Source organism: Malus domestica, chromosome 12 (assembly GCF_042453785.1).
Source record: "Malus domestica chromosome 12, GDT2T_hap1".
NCBI classification, from domain to species: domain Eukaryota; kingdom Viridiplantae; phylum Streptophyta; class Magnoliopsida; order Rosales; family Rosaceae; genus Malus; species Malus domestica.
The window spans coordinates 7,248,120-7,272,955 of NC_091672.1; the positions used below are offsets into that span (position 1 = coordinate 7,248,120).

Here is a 24,836-nt window from a genome sequence, read left to right on the forward strand (position 1 = left end):
GATTCTATCTAAAGAATAACTATATATTCAACTAAGAATATTGTTGATTGATATATGAGAACTGAGAAACTAACACTATGTTTGGATGAGAGAAATAAACTTGGAATTTGGATAAAAGTCAGAATTTATAAATTGACATGCACCAATTCCCTTGTTTGAATTTATAACAAAGAAATTTAGAATTTCCGCGTGGAAAAAAAAGTTGGAATTTGGGGCCTCCAATTTCCAAGTTTAAATTCCATGTAAATAGGTGTCATTTCTCAATTTCTATGACTGAGAGTTTAAAATTAACAAATTCCTTTTTCAATTCCATTGTTCTTTTTAGTTAACCAAACAACAAAATTCACAAATTCTAGAAAATAAAATCCCTTCATTTCAATTTCCGTCATTTTAAAATTCTTTAGTAATCTTAAATTTCTTCTTCCAAACATAATGTAAGGGTACAAACCACCTTTATATTTCTAGATGATACAGAAAGTTAAATTCCCAAATGAACTAGGAGATAACATCAATGCATGTTCCATATTCAATAAGAAACATGAACGTAAGCTATAACAATGAAACTTGCTTATTTATTTATTTATTTTTGACCAAATAATATTATCTACACTAAGGGACAGGGGGTCCGCTTAGTCTCATAACGTGCTAGCAATATTGTGGTTCAAATTCTCCTTTGGCGAGAATTGAACCTAAGACCTCTCACTTATATGTGAAAATGAATACTACTAGACCGTAGTACTAAGTGACTTGCCTCTTATTATATGAACACGATTTTCCATCTTTAAACATTTTCTCCTCGTTCTTGAATCAAACCTATATTAGCAAAAATATGTCGTCTTCAGTCTTGACGAATTTGTACGTACAAAATAATTAACACATTTGATCAAAGACCAAAGCTTCAGATGCCCACGAGGTGGGGGGTTGGCCAATGGGTCTTTGATGCTTAAGTTAATATCTCTGAAAAGAGTGAGTGACACACCCCGACCAAGATCAAGGCATGTTGACAGTCACATGAGGGCGACCAAGATCAAGAAATATATGAATAAATAAAAATCGAAAGTTACTAAAGTGCATTCATAAGCCAGAAGTGCTAAAAGTGAAATACAAGTGTCAGTACACCTAATTAGAGCGTAGGAAGTCTAGGTGCAGTCCAGTAGGACAAGTACTAGTCATATAGTACCATAAGATGTCCTACAATTATTTTAATATGTCAGAACCGCCAAGATCCTCGTACCCCACCAACTGCAAGCTTACCTAAAACCGGGAGGGGTGCAAAACAGAAGACATGAGTGGGCAAAAACAAATGTTTTACAAAACCATATCATTTCTCAAAGGTTCTAACCCCTCGCCGTAAAACATGTATAATTTTCCCAGAAATAGAATATAGACATATGCATAAATGTATATGTAATTATCTCAATTCAAATCATGCTCCACATATTCATAATCATAAGTATGTCATGCCAAGATATAACAAAATAGGTAATTCATGTGAGAATAAATTCAAGGAAAATAACATATTAGCCGGAACCCCTGTAGAAGTTTGTACGGCTGAATTCATAGCCCAATAGTCAATCTAGCCAGAGTCACTAATATGACCTATACGGCACTACACTGCACACAAGTCGGAACCAATGAAAAGGTCTGTACGACAAGACTGGGTATAATATAATTATGCTCAATACTACTCTCTCATGATAGCTAGGCGATAAGTCGTTAGTCACCTACGAGTTGGAACCACCTTGATGGTCTGTACGATAAGACTGTGCACCTAAATTGGATCCAATATGAGCATATGGTGCAAGATGTGATACAAGCATGTGCCATATCTCTAACTAAATAATAATTACCGTAGGTGCAGGTTTATGAGCTCAATGTTTCTCAATTACATATCACATCATCGATGATTCACATAACTAAACATAACTTACCTGGTACTTACCTGAGTGTCCACATCACCACAATTATATATTATGCATCATATACTATATCATATACAAAATATAAATCTATATGCATGATATTCAAGGCATACTTTCATTTAAATGCATTTTCTAGGAAAATATCAAGTATATAAGTATATACTGAAAACCAAAAGCTCACTCACTGGTATGTCGAAGGGTCGTAGCCCCTGAGTTGCCCTTGACCATGCTCGTCCTCAGGATAAGTCTTCTCTATATGCGAAATAACTATAAAAACGTCATTTAAAGCACATAGACAAAACTAGCTAATAACTTCTCATACAATGCTTAAATGGGATGTTTGAATATACCAACGTGATCTACACAACTCCACGAACATCCCTATATTTTTAGAATAATTTTCTGACCACCCACGCGCGGGCACGTGCCAGGCACACTGACGGTAATAGTGACGTTGTTAGGAATATTCCGTTAAAAGTAACGGAAACCGTTAAAATTAATCGACGCCGTTAGGAATATTCCGTCATCCCTAACCTTAGGACTCCGGCCACCGTCGCCGGCGCCGGAAACTAGGAAGATGTTTAAACCTTCATTTCTCGTCCATTTCTCAGTCAAATTTCATGAATTATATATCAAAATGAAGCTTAGGACAAGTAGAATAAACCCTTACCAGTTTTAGGACCTAAATCCCACGGAATCTCGCCGGAAAAATCCCCGATAATCCAGCCAAACTTAAAACTCGTTGTTCTCGCTATTCTGATGTCCAAAATCTTCCAACGAACCACTCCTAGCCTCACAAGGACCTCCTTAAGCTACCTATATGCTTGAAATCCCCAAAAAATATGAGATTTTACTTTTGCATGAATAGTACCTAAATCGGAGTTCGAGAGAAACTAGGGTTTTCGAAGGAGTTCTTACCTAAAAATGGTACCATTCAACTCGTATGAACCTCAGGAACACGATGGTGTCCTTTAAACCCTCGATCTGCAACTTTCCATTAGTGTTGTTGTTGGCCCATACGTGAGGGAAGGAGAGAGAGTGAGTCCAAGGAAGAGAGAGCACGAGAGAGAAAAGAGAGGAAGGGTTTGTGTGTGTGTGAGTGGTCCACGTGGGTCACCAACCAAAACCACAAAAACTAATTTCCAATTTGTTCCAAAAATTTGGGAAAAATGCAAGTTTGGACCACCATTTACATGCATAACACACCACAACGCTCACATCCAAAGGTAAAATAGTCAATTCATGTCATCGATAATTTATTTCAGGACGGGCTGTGACAGTGAGTGTTTAGGGCTTGCATGTGTAGCAAAAAGCCTACCAAAATTTGGTGGACATAGAGGTATTTATTAGGAGGAGGTTGCCAGCCTTAGTGTTAGGTAGTGGCCCTACACATGGTGGCATCCTATTGGCCAAGGTGTGTCATCCGTCTGATGAATGAAGAAAGAATATTTCCATGATATTAATTAGGATATAATATCTTGGGATAATGGTGGAAGTATCTTGAGAGAGGGATTCCTTACTTGCTTGAGTTGATTTTCAGTTGAGATTATATTAAAGATGAATTTGGTAATTAATCCCTATTTTGAATACTTCTAACTTTTTCATACTATGAGTAGGGGAGCTTTGAGCAATCGTGTCAGCTGCTTGAACTTCTTGAAATGTTGAGCTGTGCGTGATAATATTTGAAATTATTTCTAGCTCCATATAACCCTTTTTCTAACTTTTCTTTCTAATTAAATACCCCTTTCTTATATTACATCATTGCCCAACTTAATGAGTCTAATCCCGCTATTATTAAGTTCACCAAACATGAACCTTGTAATTGGATTTTTGTGTTTTTTTGTTTTTTTGTTTTTTGTTTTGGGTCATGAGTCGTGACTCACCCACCAAACACGAGAAATTCACACAAAAAATGTGGCCTAAAGGGTCATAAAATAGACCGAATTCAAAATTAAAGTCATTCTCAATAACATAAACGTTAAAGTCAAATTTGTTTTTGAAATGATGTGCGATTAACAACACTACAAATAGCAATCTCTGTACTTTTTAAAAATAAATTATCATCATCAAACACAAAACTGTAAGACTCATTTTTTGTTCCAAAAAAAAAAAAAAAAACTGTTAGACTCATTTTAATGACTTGAAAGTCAAAAGTAACCTAATCTTCAATTTATTTGATTCTCAGAGTGATTTATATTGATTGACAAGAATTATGGTAACGAGATACTCTAAGTAAGACATAATACATGCTTTGGTGGGACAACATTTTGATTTAATAGTGATTTGGTGTATCTCTCTATTGACTATAATATGCGATTTTAGAGGAACACTAATCACTACATTAAGGATGTCTTTGCTTTCACAATGCGCACGTTCTATTAGAGCAAACCATATTATTGCTTGAACATTTCTGTTTACTGAGAGTAAGAAGACTCATTTGTCATCCGCAAAAGCAATGTCTTATATATTTTACAGAAAAGTTCATTTTTAATTGATTTATTATAATTTAGTTTGTTACATTCGTTATCCTAATATCTTGTCATTGTTCTTATAATTTCAGAAATATCTAACAAAAACATATGGTGCCAAACATGGGGTTTGACATGCTAATTCATGCTTATTGTACAACATCTTGGATTTCAATCATTAGTGAGTTGCAATGATATTGGAAAGAAAAAAAGGAATTGGAAAAGGAATAGTTGGAAAATTGGAATGCTAGGAATATGATACAGAGCTTTCCAAGTCGGTTAAAAAAGTCCACATTAGTATCGTAGGGTTGTTGAGGTTGCTATTTCGCTGTTGGTTTGGATGGTTGTTGAGGACAACTATAGTCACATATTCTACTGACATATTTCTTGGACCCAACAGTTTCTGACACGACACGAAAACGACATGAAAATAACTGGTTTCGGGTCAACACGATAACCCGTTAAGAACCTGTTATTAACGGGTATACATGCGGGTAACACGTGGGTAACCCGTTAAGAAAAATTTTATTTGATCATTTTAGTTTAATTACTAAAAGATTTATTATAAAATACAATAGCCATATTAATATATACAATATATTCTATATTAAATATATAGTTTTGTATTATTATTCTATATAAGTTAAAAAAAAAAGTTTTTGTCATTATTTATTTTTATTATGAGATTTCCTTATTATCATTACTAGGATAAATTTTACTTAACATGTTGTTGTCCAAAATTAAAATAAACTAATATAGTATTTGTATAGGCAAGAACTAAGAAGACATACATACACATATGAAAAATGTGAAAGAATATATAAACACTCGTGATTCATCATTATTCCTCCACGAATAGATAATGGTTATACTTGCATTATCGTTTAGATTTTTAAAATCCTCCAAACCTTCGTGAATAATGTTTTTTTATTTGAGGACAAAGTTAATAAAATTAATAATAATTATTGTAGAAGTGTAAAAAATGTCAAAAAAAAAATAAAATACAATCACTCATAGTGACAAACTTTACAACTTTCATGAAGGGGTCAACTTCGAAATCCAACACTATAATTCATAAACCTTAAATTTATATTTAACCGTCGATTGCCATTTACGCTTTATTCTTCTTACTGAATTTCATTTTTTAAATTTTCTTTTTTGAAAACATGATCATTTGGTAGATGTAAGAAGATGAACGGTTCAGATCTTTGATATCACGTTTCGATATTTACGGTTAACTGAAATATGAGTAGATGTCATATAATTTGTAGAAACTTTATAAACATCAAGCAATTTTCACTAAGCGTAAAACTCTGAATATAATATCAACAATCCAAACCGTTCATCTTCCTGCATCCTCTAATAGATCAAGTTTTCAATAAAGAAAATCTGAAAAACAAAATTTGATGAGAACAATGAAGCGTAAATGTAAACAACAATCAACGGTTAAATTTTGATATCTGATTTATATGATTATAGTGGCGAATTTCGAAGTTAAGCTCTCCATGAAAGTTGTAAAACTTGTCATTACAAGCGTTTATGTATTTTTTCTATATTTTTTTTTACACTTCTACATTAATTAAAAAACTATTAAAGACTTTAGGTAAATGAAAATATACTTAAAAGAAAAATGTGTTTTTATGTTTTGGATGTGACAATATGGTATGTATATACTTATTTAGTATTATATTTTTCATTTGATTATTTATTGGTTTAAAATATATTTTCCTTAACGGGTAATGGGTCGGGTCATATTACCTGTTAATATTATCGGGTCGATTTCGGGTCGGGTCATTTTACCCGTTTATTTTAACGGGTGTTACACGACATGACCCGTTAAGATATCGGGTACGACATGAACACGGAAAACACTACACGAATGCCAGGTCTAATATTTCTGCTTTCTATGTTTTGTTGCTCCCCATATCATCACTTTCTTTGGAGGCGCTTAGTCATGCATGCTCAAAACTTCAATTTTATGGTCAATATCTGCTTTGAAAATATTATGATGTGTTTGATAATTATTTTGTTTTTAATTTTTAATTTTGTGTTTGAGATATAACAGTAATATATAGGAGAAACGATGGATATTAAGGAGTGCATGAACAATCTTTTGTTTCTTGTGAGAAATAATACTTCCCTCTTAGTCTTAACAAATTCCTTAAAACTCAAATGGTTGTTTGAGCACTTAGAACTTATATGCACTGTTTAAAATCCTAATTGATTGTTAGATGACTTCCTTAAACTCTTTTTTTCCCTTCAACGGAGAATTTGAACTCTAACCAAGACTGAAACCAAGATCAAATTCACATGTATTAATTAGTATGCCACATGAAAAGGCAGAATAAGGCCAAGAAGTTACCAAGCAACTCCAAGTGAATAACCCAACCGCGACTATCTAACCAACTACCTATGAATAAATGAATAACCGAACGAGACTAAATCCAAGCGAGTGAATGAACGAATAAGGGGTTTGTAAAGAGCAAAGGACTATAAAAAAAAACACTACCAAGAGGTAAGCTTGTTGGATCCTCCTCATCCTCGGAACTAAAAAAAAGAGTTTGAACTCTCTTCATCTTCTTCTTTGTCTACATTTCCAACTTCCTCCCCTTCGCATTTTTCTCCCCACCCCCACTACTTCTTGAAGGATGATTAGGGCTCATAAACCCTTTCTTTCATTCATCAATAGGGCCCTAGTTAGTCACTTTTATGGGCCGGGATCGATAAGTGGAAGCCATAAAAAAGAGATGCTTCTCTTCGCACCTCAGATTAAGAGGAAGGGTAGCTTGTCAGGATGTTATCATCGCATACAAATTTAATTCTAAGCGGTAAATATAACTTTTAAATCACGAATGGAAGAACCCATAAACTCTTATATTGATATAAAAGAGATCAAAGGAGATAGCGGTATGTTTAAACTTTGGCAACTGAATTGTAGGGTAAATAGCTACAAACCCTTGTATAATTTCATCACCGATTGAATATCGTTACCATATCAACAATAATTATATATCAAATGAACCAAGTGAATGGTTGTCCTAGCCTAGTTATGCTTCCTATTTTAGCACCAATAGTAGCATCTTTCAGAAGGTGGTACATTATTCTCACTGATTGTGTCCACCCTTAGAGCATCTCAACAACCTAGTTAATGAGGTTTTTTTGGCTACTTTAACAAAAAATACCAAAAAGTCAAGCTTTAATAGGTTAGCTAAACGACTAGTTATCTTAACTTTGTGAATAGTAATTAGCTAAATTTAGCTAGGGAGAGAGAAATTTTTTTTTCTTGGTGAAGAGCGGGGAATACAACCCAAAAAGGTAAACTACAAAATAGCAACAAACGTAAAACGAGTCTGAGGGACTCCAATAGCATCATCTGTGAGAGCTGCTCTAATCCAAATAGAAGGCTCATCAATACAAGTTAAATTTTTGCTAAACATTAAAAAGTATAAAATTGCACTGTTTGTGGACTTCAAGAGAAGAAAAAAAGGTTTCGATTGTTAAGTGTAGGAAAAGTAATATTAAAATATTTTAACTTAAGCTAAAATAGTTAGGATTGTTGGAAGTGGTGGCTAACCAAATGAACATTTAGGTCAAGTAATAAAAATTAGTTAGCATTGTTAGAGATGGTCTAAGGATGGTCATAGGTTAATTAACTGAGCTTGGTGCATGTACTGAGACAGCAAGGACTATATATAGCATTATTGCTAGTAAATATGGCCTACGTAGGGCATAATTTTGCTTTGTCATAGCCCCCCGCTTGTATCTTTTTCGTTTGCTTTCATTATTATCAATAAATTTGGTGGATGAGGGGAAGGGCAGGGGAATTCTGGGTGTAATGGTCCTAATCGTTTAGAAGAAGGATAGGTGGCTCGCATGCGATTTTTGCCGAACATCTAATCTTGCCTAATCTTTCTTCATTTTGAAAAAAAAAAAATCTAAAATCATATAATCATTGGATTGAGTGGTACTCATTTTAGGTATTTTTTTTTTATAGAATTGCAATTTTCGTCACTATAAATAAATGTCTTATTTTGTGGATTTGTTTAATTTTTACCTTGTTGAATTTGGAGGAAACTGTTACAATCTTCACCTGATATATCAAGTTTGTGTGGTGGCTTGCACCAAACCACCGTGAGTTCTAGGTCATCGAGATAATGGGTATGGATCCTCTCCGGATTTCTTCCACCTAATCCTCCTCATCAAACAATTTGGACTCTTAAAATTTGATCAAACAGCTAAAGTTATTATAACTTTTAAAGTGGGCCTGTGATTTTAGCCGTTGGATCAAATTTCAAAAACCCGAATTGTTTGATGAGAAAGATTAGGTGGAAGAGATTAAGAGATGATATATTTCCTGTGTATTGTATTTCCATGCAAGTCTCATTGATAAGCATTAATTTTTTTTAATATCTCAAATTCGAAAAGGAAATTCATAATTTTTAATTTTGTACAGAAAATTAATTGTATGAAAGACCTTTTATAAAACTTGACCTTTCACTTTCAATTTTGGTGTCAGTACTTTTGTTTTTGTCCTAGCATCAATTGATGTGACAATTTTTTATTAACCGTAAATAAATAAAATTTAGAGTGAGTCATGACATGAACAGATAAATCATCTCGACATTAGTTTAGAGATATAAAGTTAAAGTAATCAGTGACTGAGCTAGAATTTCATGTGTAAAGGGGGTTTTTAGATATATGGGTACTGTGAACTCAAAACATGTGAGATTAGAGTAATTTGAATAAAAATTGGAAGACCGTAAATTCAATAGAGAGAACTAAAAACATTGTACAAACCCATAAACCGAATATGAGGTAAAAGTAAGCAAGAAAAATTTTAAGTTATAACTTAAAACTAAAGAAAAGTTGATAGAATAAGGAGGGTAAGTTAATGCTGCACCGTAATATGAGGCATGAAGAGAAAAATGAGGCTTGGCTTGGAACGGAATAAAGATTGGATTGAGAACACACTTGAATTTTAAGGGTATTAGATTGATATGCAGCAACAACATCTGTTAAAGTGGCAAAAAAAAGAAAAAAAAAAGTGGGCCAGAGACCATTCTGGTCCCTTAGGCCATCTCCAACTGAAAGCTGGCAAAATGACTCGTTTTAGCCTTCTGGGCCTCCAAGAAATTAATATTTTAATGAACAGTACATGATCATATTTGCCTCCATCTCCAATTGAGGGCCAAAGGACCATATGGCTTGTTTTAACTCTGTTACAAAAAAACCATCTCTAACCGATGGCCAAAGAACCATAAGGTTAAACATAATTTATTATTTAAAAACAACTTAAATTCAAATCCAAATGCTAAGTGATGTCATGCTGACGTCAGCTAGCCGTTGGATTTGAATTTTTTTGTTGCTATAAATAAGGTGGATATTGGGCTATAATTCACACAACTTTGAATTCAATCTTTTTCAATTCAAGTATGCAATGAATTCCAACTTTGGATCCTCTTCAGATTCCAACTGGGGGTCCTCATCCAATTCCAAATTGGAAGAAAAATGAGCGTAGATGAGACGAGAAGATGAGGAGTCTGATGAAGAAGCTAAGTAAGGCGCAACAAACAAAACAGAGCAACAACCATGGCTACGGCCATGGTGTGTCAGCCAACTAAAGAACAACCTTAATGGGGTGGCTTTGTTGCTGATCACTCTTAGAAACCACGAAACAGAGCGATGACGCATGCCAATCCGATGAACAACTACTTCCACCCCAACTCGGTGTACATAGAAGAGGATTTCAGACATTGCTTCCGGATGAGGCGTCATGTCTTCGAGCGTTTACTTCGTCCAGCAGGTCAATCTATACTTTCAACAGAAATGGGATAGAGCAGGCCACCCTGGTTTCTCACCTCATTAGAAGGTTACTATTACACTCCGAATGATGGCCTATGGCTCCCCAGCTGATTCGATGGATGAAACCCATGGTATGTCTAATTCTACATGCCTTGATACTCTTGAACAATTATGTGACACAATTGTTCAGGTTTACAAAGACGAGTACCTCCGCGAGCCAAATCAAGAAGAGTAATGAGGCGCTATAGAATGATATGTTCCCGTGCCACAAACAAGTACCTACAACAGGATCTTGTTGCACATCTTTAGGCCAAAAATAGCATGGAGTAAGTGTTTAAGTTTTATGTTGTTAAATATTTTTAAAAATGTTGTTTAAGTTTCATGTTGTTAAATGTTGTTTTTTTATGTTGTTTAATGTTGTTTAATATTGTTTAATGTTGTTTCATGTTACTTAATGTTATGTAATGTTTAATGGTTTAGAAGTTATAAGGGAAAAAAAAGAATTTTTACAATTTTTAAACAAATTTTGTAAAAAAATAAAAAAAACGACTAGCTGATGTCAGCTAGCCTTTGTATTTTAAATTTTTGTCTCCATTCATGTCGGATGTAACCGACGGGAATAATGAAATTTCTAGCTCGGTCGGGGGCTGGCTGGTTGGCTGGATTGGGCCAGCCATTTGGCCCTTTTTTTCCCTTGGGGTCCACGAGCCCTTTGTCCCAGCTCTCGGTTGGAGACGATTTTCGGGTTATTTTCGACCATGTGGCCCTTTGGACCATTTGGTTGGAAATTGCCTTACTTTACCCGCGGGAATAACAAGTTTGTACCTTTGATTCTAAACTAAGATCATGTCTTTACGAGTTGGAATAGCGAGTAGGTACAAATGTTCATGTTTAACGTCTTGAGCAGTGTTCTAAAAAACGGCCTAGGCGGCCGCCTAGGCGCTGAGCGCCTTGCAACCGAGGCATTTTTGGGAAAATCGAGAGGAAAAATCGGGTTGGGCCTATGCGGCCGCCTAGGCGGGCTAGGCGGCGCCTAGGCGGTCTAGGCAGGCTGGGCGGCTAGGCGGGTTAGGCGGGCTAGGCGGTCCTAGGAGGTTTTTTTATTTATTATTTTTTATTAATTGCGTGCTTTTTTTTTTTTGGTTTCATAGTGGTATACTTATGGAAATGGTGTATATAATTTGCAAATGATGGATTTACTACAAGTTCATCCAATACTTATGGAAATAGTGTACCTAATTTGCATTTTATCATTATTTTATTATCCATACGAGTATAGTTTTTTTTTAGGTGTCAATATGCACTTATTTACAAGATATACAAGAAATTTACCTAAATCCGGCTAGGCCGCCTAGGCGCTAGGCGCTAGCCCGCCGCCCGACTAGCGCCTAGCGTTTTTTAGAACCTTGGTCTTAAGAGTTGTAAACAATTGATTGCTTAAATGAATAGAGTGTTCAAACGTTAAATTCTGGCTCCACGACTTTGTCACTCTTCCCTTCTAACGTTTTACAACGAGTATCTATCACATGAGGTGATAGAATTTGGGCTCCAAAGCATTTTCTTGGATGCTGTTCTCCACAATTTTGATCAACCTAGGAAGGATGACGACAATGTGAATTCTGGAAACCTTTGGGCAGGTTTTCGTAATTTGCATATTCACAAATTAATTGCGTTTACCTTTTTGGTGTAATGGCTCTGCGGCTTTGACAGTGATAAATCATAAAAAGAGCCCTTTTAGGTTCTTTCCGTAAATAAATTGTTTTGAGTAGTATGGACCCAAAACTTTTTTGTTCAATTAATGAACCTAATGAACCTAATGAAGCCTGAGTTGGGCCTGCCCAGTTGTTATAAATTCAAATTAAGGCTAATTAGGTCTGTGTAGCCACTTAGTTTTACCATTTAGTGGTATTTTTTTTTGTAAATTAAAGGTGTTCGATTTTCGGCAAATGCAAGTTTGAACCACATTATTGTTAGTCAATTGTGAGACTTAGCCCACCCCCTCTCCCTTAGTATAGATAATATCGTTTGTTAAAAAAAAAGAGGTTTGTGTCAAATTAACTTAAAACTAGACTCTTGCCATTTGTTTTTTTTTTAATATTTTTTAATTTTGATTATTTTAGTTATTTTTTTTTATTAAAATGTATATTGAAAAATAATGAACTTACTAAGCACCCAAAGTCTAACTAGGTGGTTTTTTGTGTGAATCTTTTTCCTTTTTTTTAAAAATTTTAATGGAAGAATGACAATTTGAATATTTGAAAGTTTAACTATTTTTTCTTCTCCGTTTATATTTACAAGACAAAATTAACACACTGTGTGTGTATTTAAATATATGACAATTAAAAAAAAGAAATTGGAATTAAAATTAAAGAAGGGAAAAATAGGAAGTGAGAGAGAGAGAGAAAATTGAGGAGTAAAATTTTGGTTACATGGTGTGAAGGAAGGAAAAAAAAAAGCAAAAACTTATTTGTACAAAATTATTTTTATACTCAAAATTTTAAAATATTTTCTTTCAGATATGTATAAAATAATAAAATAATATTTTATTAATTTTTGGTTGGCAAACATAATTTTATTAATTTGTAGTTTAGTTGCACACACACATATAGATGTTGGATCTTCCAACGACCAAATCCAAGGCATGTGACCTTTGCCTCTTCCCTCTCGGCTTCTTCTTACACTGCTGCTCATCTAGCTCTGTCGCCCGAGCCTAGCACGGGTCAACATGAGTCTGGGATTGGAATTAGGTGGAGTCCGCCGAACATGGGCAGTGTGAAAATAAATGTGGATGCTAGTTGGAATCTCAGGAGCAAGTCGGGCTTCATTGGGGTGGTGGCGCGGGGTGAGGAGGGATGGTTCCTGGCAGCAGAAAGGTATAGTGGGAAGGCGTCTAGTGCAGATATGATGAAGGCTCTGGCTATTCTGAATGGGTGTAGATTTGGAAAAAGTAGAGGATGGAGCTTCGTTATTATTGAATCCGATTCATTGGAATCAATTTCTTGTCTAAAGGATATGGCAAGGAATGGCAGTTGGGATGCCTTTCCTATCTTGGTGAAATGTTGCAGCTTAGGTAAGGATTTTCCTGACTGCCGCTGGTCTTGGGTTCCAAGATCGGCCAATTCAGCGGCGGACTATTTAGCATCGAGTAAGTGTAGGGAACCTTGTGATCAGATTTGGGTCGATAGACCCCCATCTTCCCTTGTTCATGTTCTATGTAATGACGGCCTTCCCTGCCCCCTTTAGCTGTCCTTTTGGGTTATGCAATGTGGGACGCTTTAGCATTAGATACGGCGTCGTGGTATTGTTGTGAACCACTCGTATTACTTTCTTTGCTATTATTGGTGTCTTGCCTCAGGGTAGGCTTCCTTGTATTTGCTTGGCATCTTTGCCTTTTAATGTTACCAGGTTTCCAAAAAAAAAAAAGGAGATTCTATGTCAGATTATTATGGGTACCACCATTTAGCTCTCTTGCAAGACATATCGCATAAAGATAATATTAGGCTGATTACCCCTTGATCTGATGATCCGATCTCACAACCACTCCTTCTGGATGTCAATGTTGTTTGATAGGGAAGAGGATTCAGTCTGGATCTCTCCTCGAAGGCTCAGAATCAAGTGATCCGGACCATTGAAATTTGATCAAACGGCTACAATTATTATAACTTTTAGAGGAGCCCATTGTTTGTAGTCGTTGGATCTAATTTCAACAGCCCGAATCACTTGATCTTGGACCTTTGATAGGAGAGATCAAGACCGAATCCTCTTCCGTTTTATAGGAGTGTGGCTTCTGAGCTCATTTGAAAGTAATTTTTTTTAGTACATCGATATATTTTTACATTAAGGGGAGGAAGAGTTCACTAAACCATACAATTAGCAGCCTAATTTGATATCGAATTCACCATCTACGAGATTCAAACATAAGACCTCTCACTTCCAAGTTAAGAGGAATATCATCAAGCCGTAGTACTGAGTGGCCGTTTGGAAGTACTTTTAAAATTACTGAAAAAAGCTTTTGTTGAAAATGTTTTTGGGTTCCAAAAACACTGAACTCAAAAACACTTGAAAGTGTTTTCTGCAATAAGCACCAGTTATATGCTTCTAGCAGCGTGTACTTTAAGTGATTTTCTATGATTTACTTGCATTTTTACTAAGAATTGATTCCAAAAGCACTCTCATCAAAAGTGTTTTCAATCATTTTAAAAACACTTCTAAATGAGCCCTACAATTCGACTTAGTCCACTGCAAAACTACGGTATAAAAAATGCAATGCAAGAATAACAAATATCTGTTATATAGAAAATTTAAATTTAAATTTGTCCCAATTTCCTATTTAACAAAATGCACATTCGACAATATTTAAATTTGTTTTTACAATCTCGATTGGGCTCCATTTAAACAACTCTTTTTGATATCTTGTTAAAAATTTAGCGAGATGGATTAATGTGCAATGACGTACTACTAACCACATTAATATTAGGAAGTTTTAACGAAAAGTCCGTGGTACTGTTCACTTTAATGAAAAACCACATTTTTACATTAAAAAGTCAAACCTAGTATTATTCATTTTATCCTTTATTTTGTCATTTTCGTTAACACTCAAAGTTTTTAAGCCCTTTTCATTAGTTTTCCTTTAATAGAGAGTTTTAACGAAAAGCCGGCGATACTGTTTACTTTAACGAAAAACCATATTTTTACACTAAAAAGTCAAACCTAGTACTATTCATAATACTGTTCACTTTAATATTAATCCTCAACTTTCATCTTATAATATACTTGTGTCTATTTTCTAAGGTGCGATTTTCTAAAGTGCAATTCTTGTATGCTTTAAGTTTTAACACCTTACTTGTGTCTATTTTATTTTTGGTAAATACCTTACATGTCTAATTTACTTATCCTATGAATCATGCTTCATTACGTTTATTTGTCTTGTACATGCAATCATGCATTGTCGAGTGACTAAATATTTTCGAAAACTTCATTTAAAAGTGAGAAATGTTAAGGAGACTATCTCAAAGCGGGACTTTTCATAAACTCTCTGGCACCTCATAGTTTAATCTCAATTTCAATGCTAACTTTACAAAATATTGAACAAAAGACATAAGAAAACAGAAAATTATGAAGTCTCACTTTTAAAATAATCTCTTTAATATTTCTCTTTAAAAGTTCAAGTTTTGGAATAAATTTACATTAATCCAATTGACAATCAACATTTGATATTTCCGTAAATTAAGCTGTCAATATTGTTGTAGATAACAATCCTTTCATCACACGCAACAAACCTTAAATCACAAAAGCTAGTGGTGGTCCAAATGTTTTGCACCAAATTATTACAAAACCAAAAAAATCCAGGCAGTAAATATGTGGCAAAGTAAATAAACATTTTAATCGCCCACCCTACGTCGACGACGACTGAGGACACTAGACCACATTGTAATGAACGAGGATCTTCTCTGAGTCTTATTTTTTTTTTGTGAGGATTTCGAAATCCTTTAAATGTATCTCTTCATCGTAAATTAAAATATCAAATTATATGAATTTTTTTATTTAAAATTGAATATAAACAATATTTGACGAAAAATAACCGCACGATATACAATGAATGAATACAATTAAAAGATCATTAGGATGCTCAAAAAAAGGATCTGAAGAGGATCCTCATTTCACTGTAATTACTAATAATTTGGGTGTACACACAAGTGGGGTAAATGTAATTAATGAATTATTATTACGATTATTACTGGGCAGTAATTATTATCAATGCAAGAAAAAGACGGGTCGTCTTCTTCCAACTGTGTCGGGTTTTGGCTTCTTGGACGGTCCCCACCCTATGGGACCCGTCATACATATCATTTGATTCTACGGCCCCAAGGCCTACCATCCAACTACTGCACCGCACTGTACTGTACACCTCACTTGCGGTTTGACCCCTTTCAGTACGGTCCCATGGTATAAAGGGAAATGAAAAATATTTATTGTAAATAAAAACAAAAATAAACCGACTGGACAATTGTTTGGCAGAATATTTGTATTTCATATTGGGAAATGCATAATATTAAAGATACTTTGGATGCGGTCCTTAATCCTTAACATTCTTTGACTAAAACCTAAATGGTATTCAAAATTTGATCAAAGTCCCTTGACTTTGTACACCTCATTATATTACAATTAATATTAATATTTTTATAGTTTTGGCATTAATTGTTTGATATTTTATGTGATTTATAATCCTATAAATTTAAAATCCCTCATTATAATACTATTAGAAACAGTTACAATAAAAAAATTCAAACATTTTGATTGAATAAATGGATAAAACTATGTAAAAATAAGAAATAATAAATGGCAAAAGAATGTATCCATAGTGTTAAAAAAATTGGTACATTTTACAAAACATTTGGTACATTTCACATATAACAAAGTGGTACATTAATAAAGAAGAATGTGTACATTATAAATAAATTAGGGTACAGATAAAAGATTAAAAAAATATGAGTACAAATGAATTATGGGTACATATAACAAAGTGCTTAATTGATCGTGTACTTGCAGCCCAAATGGATGATGAAAAGACCCAGGAAATAATTCAAGCCAGGAATCAGGGAAAGAAGAAAGACTTCAGAATTCGAGAAATTGATGGCATGCTTATGCAAGAGAGTAGGATGTATGTGCCAAATAATATGGAATTAAAGAAGGCAATTCTTGATGAAACACATATTTCGACTTATGCAATGCATCCAAGAGGTACAAAAATGTATCATACCATTCCACCATTTTATTATTGGCCGGGTATGAAAAGAGAGATTGCTGAATATGTGAGTAGGTGTGTCATTTGTCAGCAAGTCAAAGCAGAAAGAAAGAAGTCTTTTGGATTGATGCAGCCACTTCCCGTTCCACAGTGGAAATGGGAAAATATTACTATGGATTTTGTGTACAAGCTTCCTTGTACACAAAATAGTTACGATGGTATTTGGATGATAGTTGATCGGCTTACTAAGTCAGCACATTTTATTCCTGTGAAGGAGAAGTATTCTTTAAGCCGATTAGTTGAATTATTCGTATCGAAGATTGTGAAGTATCATGGAGTCCTAGTTAGTATTATCTCGGATCGTGATCCTAAATTTACTTCTAAGTTCTGGATAGCGTTCCAGGAAGCTCTTGGTTCGAGATTATTTTATAGTACATCATATCATCCTCAGACAGATGTTCAGTCAGAGAGAACCATTCAGACGTTGGAAGATATGTTGAGATATTCAGTGTTGCAGTTTGGTGACGCTTGACATAAGCGGTTGAATTTGATGGAATTTACCTACAACAATAGCTTTCATTCCAGTATTAGTATGTCACCTTTCGAGGCTCTTTATGGTAGATCTTGTCGCACCCCCTTATGTTGGTCAGAGGTTGGTGAAAGAGTTTTGGTTGGTCCTGAGATAGTGGAGGAGACTACTCAGAATATTCAGGTGATTAAGTTTAACCTGAAAGCAGCCCAGGATCGACAGAAGAGTCTAGTAGACAGACATACCATTGACCGGGTGTATAATGTAGGTGATTGGGTATTTTTGAAGCTATCACCATGGAAAGGTGTTGTGCGGTTTGGAAAGAAAGGCAAGCTAAGTCCTAGGTACATTGGACCATATATGATCACCAAGCGAGTCGGTGAGGTTGTTTACAGGCTTGAGTTGCCTCCAGAGTTATCCAAAGTGCACAATGTTTTTCATGTCTCTATGCTTCGTCATTACATCTCAGATCATTCTCATGTGATACCTCCTCAACCGCTGGAAATTAATTCGGATTTGACTTATGATGAGGAGCCAATGACTATTTTGGATTGGAAGGATAAGGTTCTGAGAAATAAAACCGTGCACCTGGTGAAAGTTCTATGGAGAAATCATTCAGTGGAAAAAGTTACTTGGGAGACAGAGGACCAGATGAGAGATATGTATCCAAGATTGTTTTATGATTATTATTGGATTGTATTTATTGTTCGAATTTCAAGGACGAAATTTTCTTAAGGGGGTAGGTTGTGACAGCCCGTCCCGATTAGAAATAAAGGTTCTAATTGTTTTGGTTGGTTGTAAGAGGATCAGGACCGCACACACTCACACACTCTCTATCTCCCGTTGACCCTCTCATTCTCTCTCTTCCTTCTCGGTTTTTATCCATTTTCGTACCATAAGTACGGACGAACCTCAACCAAACCATTTCTTCAAGGATCGAGGTTATGGAGACCATTTTCAAGTTCCTTGTGAGCCTATGAACCCATTGATACTATTATTTGGACGTGAAACCTCGAAAAACTCGAGAAACCATAATATCCGAGTTGAGCACTGTTCATGCACATGTAAATGTGGAGTTTTTGGAAGATTCTAAGGTTATATGAAGCTTTAGGTCGTCTTCACGAAACTCGGAGAAGAAAAATGAAGTGATTTGGATGTCAGGAAGTTGAGTTTTGACGAGTTGCAGATTTAGCCGGATTATCGAGGGATTTTCCGGCAAGTTCCGTCGGTTTTAAGACTTTTGAAAGGTAAGGTTTTGTTCTACTTGTCTTAAACTTCATTTTGGTATAAAATTTGTGAAATTTGGTTGAAAAATGAAGAAAGGAGAATATTCCGTCGATATTGACGGAATATTCCTAACGGCAGCTAACGGCGTCAGGTTATTTTTAACGGAATATTCTAATTTTTAGCGGAATATTCCCTAACGACGGTTAAGGATTCCGTCAGGGTTGGTCGCGCGTCTGGCCATGCCTTAGCCGGCGTGTGACGGCGGGTGGGATGTCGGAAATTTTTTCTAAAAATATGAGGATGTTCCTAAGGTTGAGTATATCATGGTGGTATATTCAAATACCTCATTTAAGCATTGTATGAGAAGTTATTACCTAGTTTTGGTTAGGTGCTTTAAATAACGTTTATTCAGTTATTTCGCATATAGATGAGACCTATCTTGAGGATGAGCGCTATCAATCGAGGCTCGGGGGCTGCGACCCTTCGACATACCAGTGAATGGGCTTTTTGTTTTCCTTATATACCTATATACTTGAGATTTTTCCCAGAAAATATGTTTAAATGAATATATGTTTAGGAAATACCATGCAAGTATCTATCTATTTTAATTATGCATTAGTAGTTGCATACATTCATGATTGGTGTTGCGGACGCACAGGTAAGTGCCAGGTAAGTTCATAAATCAAAGGTGTGAGATTGTTTCGGTTATGTGATGTATGATGTGATGTATTGAGAGCTCATAAATCTGCACGCCGGTGTTAGTGCTCCCGCCCAGAGTTAGGGCACAGTTTTTCACGTGATGTTCACCTCCCGCACCATATGCTCACCTTGGATCCAAGTTAGGTGCACATGCTTGTCGTATATACCATTTTAGGTGGTTTCGACTCGTAGGCGACCCGCGATCATTCGCATAGCCTTTACGTGATCGTAGCACTAGAGCATATTTACTTTACACCTAGTCTTGTCATACAAACGACTGTAGGTAGTTCCGACTCGTGTGCAGGAAATGGATTTGATTTGATTTGATATGATTGAGATTGGTTATGAGCTGTATACTCAGCAGTGCAATTTGAGTTAGAGAGTTTTGGCTGATGCGATATTTGATATTTATATATTTTTCCTGGTTTACCTATAGCATTGATTTGAGATACTTTGGCATGGCATACTTATGAATATCGTTTTCTGAGCTTGGTTTTGAGATATGTATATATTCTATTTTTCTGGGAAAATTATACAGGTTTTACGGCGAGGGGTTAGAACTTTTGAGAAATGAAATGATTTTGAAAAGCTTTGTTTTTGCCCACTCACACTTTCTGTTTTGCGCCCTTCCAGGTTTTGAGTAGAAAAGCTTTGGTGGATCACGAGGATTCTGATGGGGGGTTTGACAGAACATTACCATGTTGGATCACCCTCGGGTGTTGCATAATTAGTACTTGTCCTGCTTGACTGCATCTAGGATATTATGCTTTGGTTGTGTATTTCACACTTAATCTCGCTCTTGCACCTTATCTTATCTAGTACTTTAGTTGATTTGGTTTTTGTTTATTCGTAATTCCTTATATCTCTATTGCTTCCGCACTGTGCACATGGTTACGTCACTCCCACGTGACTGCCAACATGCCTCGATCTAGGTCGGGGTGTGTCATTTTATGTGATTTATAATCCTATAAATTTAAAATCCCTCATTATAATAGTATTAGAAATGGTTACAATAAAAAAATTCACACATTTTGATTGAATAAATGGATAAAAACTATGTAAAAATAAGAAAAAATAAATGGCAAAAGAATGTATCCATAGTGTTAAAAAAATTGGTACATTTTACAAAAAAATTGGTACATTTCACATATAACAAAGTGGTACATTAATAAAGAAGAATGGGTACATTATAAATAAATTAGGGTACATATAAAAGATTAAAAAATTATGAGTACAAATGAATTTTTTAAAAATATAGGCACTAAAAGAAATTAATACATGGGTAAAAATAAAACTAAAAAGAAAATACTACAAATTAAAAAAAAAATGTTGCAAATTAAAAGTGGGTACAAACTAAACATATAAATATATGATACAAAGTTTAGGCATAAAACATAAATATACCATATGTAATTTTTCTATCATTGACTAAATATACAATGTCACGTGACGGTATACACATGGGTACAAACACAAATAAAACTTTAAAAAATATGGGCACAAAAAGAAACTAATTTATGGGTACAAATTAAAAATGAAAAAAAAAATTGGTACAAATTAAAAATAGGTACAAACTAAAAATAAAAATATATGATAAAAATTTAGCCATAAATATAAATATACTAATTGTAACATTTTTAACACTAAAGGAGTATATTTAAAAATAAAAATATTTTATTATTCAAATAATTAATGATGTTATTAATACCCAAGGACCTTGATCAAAAATTAAAAATGAATAGGATTTTAATCAATGGAGTAGCAAAAAGAAGGATGTGAACCTAATTTCTCCTAATATTAAACTAAAAATAATACTAAGATATAAGATTCATATAATATAGATGGGATTCTCCCATTAAGGACTATTTACAGATCAATTTTTATGGTTGTGTAAAGTGTAGATGCAAATTTCCGTCGTCTTCTCCTTTGATGAAAATGCACACTCAAAACAATAACATCTAAGATTAAGGCCAAGAGCCTCACACGCCCGTGATGAATGGAAGGCGGTTTGGCCGAAGAATCTCCGATGCCAAAGTTCGAATTTGAGAGAAAGTGTTTAGAAAATTTTTGGGAGAGAATTGGACTTAGGTTTTTTGGAAAAATGTGGGGCTATTTATAGGTGTATGGCCGGCCCTATTAGGAGAAATAGGGACCGGCCACTTGTGGTGGAAATTGACTCTAATTGCAAGATATTATGCCAAATAATATCTTGCAATCAATTAGGTAATTAATCAATTAATTTGACAATTATTCCCAATTTGAAAAGAATAATTGGGAGTTACCTTGTGGATGAGGGTTTGATGAGGAGTGAGTGATGAGGGGGTTTGAATAAATACCATTTTGATCACCTTTGACCTTGATTGAGCCGTTATTGTCCGTTGCATATGCATGGGAATCCTGATGTGCCTCAGGATAATTTTGTCTTTTTCACCCAAAAGTCCATGTGTCGTCTCCATAATTTTCTTGATTATTTTTGGCTCCACAAATGCCCCAACACTTGTTGGGCTACTCGCAGGAAAGAGCAGTAGGTGTAGAGATCTTCCCTTACTTTAGGAAACGTAAGATTGTTTCCTATTTTGATGTAGATTCCCACATTAGTTGGAAATTAGATCATTCTAGGAAAGGGAAATAAATCACTTCTAAAGTCTATTTAAGTAGATGATTAAATCAACTTCAGAGAACAATTTATTCAACCCTACAAAAGATAGAAAGCTAAAAGATATTTGTTCCCCATCCCCTAGCAATCTTTTACACTTACCTGTGCAAAGGATCGTCTTTTGTTGCTTTCTTCGTCTTTTTCGCGCCGCACCGAGGTAAGAAAAATTTAATTTTTCTTGTCTTCTTCTTAGATAGTGTTGTTGTGGGACAACCGTCAGGGTGGTGCGGCAAGTCGGCTGGCATGAGCTAGGAGTTGGCTTGGCATGGGCCGAGAAGTGTTATGGCAGGGACCACTACTTAGGTTGCTTGACTTGGCTAAAGCCAAGGGCAGCTGTGCGGTTGGGGTCGCGGATTGTGGCATTAGGATGCAATGCTAAGTGAGTCACATGGCTTATGTCCTTTGGGCTTTTGGACCTAACGCGAGCCAGGCTGGCGATTGAGAGAAATGATAAGGTCATGAGCCTCATGGGCTACTAAAATGCTAGGCATGAAAGCCTCATGCCTGCTGGTCCGAGAGAAAAAAAATGAGGAAAAAGCCATCATGGGTTAAGCTCCTCTACTAAGTACTGTGAATGGTGTTGGCTGCTTAGTCCTCTTTGTTGGGAGAAATGTGGGTTGCTCCCAAAAGAGGAGATGAAGAGGATCAAGGTGGAAGCATTGGCTCGTATGATCGTTGTCGTGGAGTTTACTATGAACTTCCTTGCTTGCTCAAGAGATGCCGGTTGAGAAAAGATTGAAGACTTCATCCGCTGCTCATGAGGTTTTGCCTGCTGCTGAGAGGCCTATAATTGACGTAACTTCTTCTAGTAGGAAGAAAAATGAAGCTACTAGATCTAAGCCTATGACGCATGTCATGCTGAAAATGGCTAGTATGCTTGCTGATAGGATTGCTCAGCATAGAGGTTCTGACATGCCTCCAATGCCGAAATCTGTACCAAGATGTCCATTGGGAGCTAAGTCTAGTTCAGTTTTAGAGAGGCTTGCTACTATGAAGAGCGATAAGGTGGACTTTGCTGCTAAAGTGGTGCCAAGACCTATTCCTCTTATTGCTGAGATTGGTTTACCTGCTACGAAATAGGAGACTGCTCACGTGGGTAGTTGTGAGAAATCCACCAAGCCTGTTTCTCGATAGGCTGCTGAGATTTGTGTGTTTTTTAAGCCATATCTGCTTGAAGACAAGAACACGTGTGCCAAACTTGTTGATGGCGTTAGAGGAATTCTTTGCCCAAGTTCTTTTGTGAAGCATTTATCTCAATATAGAATTACTGCTCTACTTGCTATGATGCAGAAAATGGCGATTCTAGCAGTCGAGTCTATGCTTCTTGACTAAAAGGATACCAAGGCTACCAAGGAGGTGGCAAAAACTATGGCAGCAGAAATTTATTCCTCGGCTAAGAAGATCAAGAGGTTAGAGTCTGAGTTCATCGCTTTGAAGGGGTCTAATATTTTTGCCCCCACTTCTTTGCAGCTTGAGACTGCTCGCCAAGCGATCGTTGACTTGAAGACTAGGCTTGACGCGATCTAAGTGAAGTATGAAAGTGCAGAGAAGGATATTGGATGTTACCTACCTCAGATTCAAGATCTTAAGGGTGCCGTCTCCAAGCTTCATTCCACTGCTTACACAAAGGATGAATAGTTGATTGCTGCTTATAATCAAGTGATCCACTTTAAGAAGATCATTGATAGGCTTGAACCCCAAGTGTTGGAACTCCAAGGTGCACTGAAGATTAACGAAAGTTTGAAGAAAAAAGTGGATGAGCTACATCACGTCCGTATTGGTCTTCTTAAGGAGAACAAGCAACTAAAGGGTGAGAAGGTTGGGCTTGAAGCTTCGCTTGTTCAGAGTCAAGCTGATTTCTACAAGTTGGGTTACGTAGATCATCTATTCGGTAGGTTGTCTGACTTTGAGTTTGCTAGGAAAGACTTTGAGACCTTCTCTATTTCTCCGGAAGACTTGCTTGCCTTTACTTGTAAGGCTTCCATTGGTGAAATGGTCAGAAAAGTTGGTGCCCAGGCTGGGGCAACCGGGGGTGAAGCGCCGGATGATGCCCCTGCTGAAGGTGTGATGACTGAATAGTCGTGGGATGTTGAAGCTGCTAAAGAGTAGTCTTTTAGGTAGCCTTTAGGATTTTCTTTGTTTTCCCTGTTGCTTTTTGCTTTGCTTGAACTCATTTGGCCTTTACTAGTCGTTTATCAATTTTGCTAGAAAATTTAATAAACTTGCTTTCTTCGCTTTTTTTGTTTATGCCTAACCTTTGACCTTTAGACCAGTGGTAGGCATGCTACTTTTCTATAAGCAGACAAGCCCGTGTGATCTATGCAGCCGTAAGTGTTGGTGTAGAACTTTTACAAAGTTGTTAGCCATAGAATCGGTAGCTGAACACTTTACTTACAGAAGTAGGCAAGTCCGCATGACTACTTAGCTGTTAACCTTGGGTTGCTTCAATCCTTTGAGCTATATGGCCTGCATCACAACATAGTAAAGATTTTTGGGTTATGAAATTCGCTAACCTTTCGTATCAAAAGTACGCAGTTGTATGGAATTTTGTAAGAAAATGTCCGAGAGAACTCCTTGCTTTTTATGTAACAATTTCGTGGGTTGCGTAGCAAGTATCACAACACTTTAGGAATTAATGTAGATCTAAACGATCATTTTGAGCTCGGCGGAGGTGAAGCTTATCGACTTCGTAGCATGTTGGCAGTGGATAGAGCTTCGTATATGCATGCTAACTTGTTTAACCTTTTGCAAAAATGTGTGGTTGTATAAGTTTAGCGCGACTTACTAC

General features: G+C 35.8%; 1 long non-coding RNA gene across 1 annotated transcript; it reads right to left on the bottom strand.

Annotated features, from left to right (window-relative positions):
• Window positions 1–1,039: 1,039 nt before the first annotated feature.
• LOC114820188 (uncharacterized) lies at window positions 1,040–2,981 on the bottom strand. The gene is made up of 4 exons (XR_003767594.2): window positions 2,841–2,981; window positions 2,593–2,745; window positions 2,108–2,189; window positions 1,040–1,254 (listed from the first exon to the last, which is right to left on the bottom strand). It is a non-coding gene; the product is annotated as an uncharacterized lncRNA (long non-coding RNA).
• Between the last annotated feature and the right edge of the window lie 21,855 nt (window positions 2,982–24,836).